We start from the raw sequence: 847 nt of genomic DNA on the forward strand, positions 1-847 counted from the left end.
TTATCCAGGGATCCTTGTGGAGCCTCTGCCATCCCCAGAGCATTTTGGTTTATCCCAACAGGACTACAGTTGGATGTTTTGGTTCCAGCTGACCCACAACCCTGGAGTGGTTGATTTCAGATTATTGCCAGTATCAGATCTGCTTGAGTTGTTGGGGGGTTCTACTGACACCCATCCTGAATCTATTTGGCCCTAGAAGTGCCCCTACGATAGCTATCCAGAAGAAAAGAGCAGTTCAAAGTGTGCCCTGCTTGATCCAGTGCACCCATTCCTGGGAACCTGGGAGCAGGAACCAGCAAGGGCACATAGGAAGAAAGCGAGTGTGCCCCCTGGGAGCAGATTGCGTGATTAAAAGTGTTTTCTGCCCCTGTGTGTGCTCAGCAGCTTGGGCTCAAACAATGTGTGAAGCTGTAAGTAGGACTGACGTCTGCACTGTTTACGTCTCTTTTCTGACTTAATTTCAACTGCGGGAGCCACAGAATAATGAGGCTTTTGTTTTAGGAAAGGTAAGTTTTCTAGAGAAAGATTTTATCTTTACCGGGTTAATGGTAAAAATAGAACCAGGTCTTTGCCAGGTCAGTCAGGCTTGGAAAGACTCCCAGGCTGGAGAAGGGAAGGACTGACCCAAGTGGAAGTGCTGGACCAGTGTGGCCCTCTGAGGGCAGGGGAAACTGGGGTTTCCCCCATGTTCTACCCAGTTCAGAGAAAGGCTGCTGGCAGGCAGGAACACTGGTGTTAGAGCAGCCAGAGACACCAGTCCCTGCTGGTTTGGTGATCTGGGCTTGGAGGGGAAGGTGGTTGGAAACACGTCAACCTGGGCTGTGGGGTGGAAAATTGCATCACTCCA

This window comes from Cyanistes caeruleus, chromosome 19, assembly GCF_971803275.1.
Source record: "Cyanistes caeruleus chromosome 19, bCyaCae1.hap1.1, whole genome shotgun sequence".
In the NCBI taxonomy this organism is placed as follows: Eukaryota; Metazoa; Chordata; class Aves; order Passeriformes; family Paridae; genus Cyanistes; species Cyanistes caeruleus.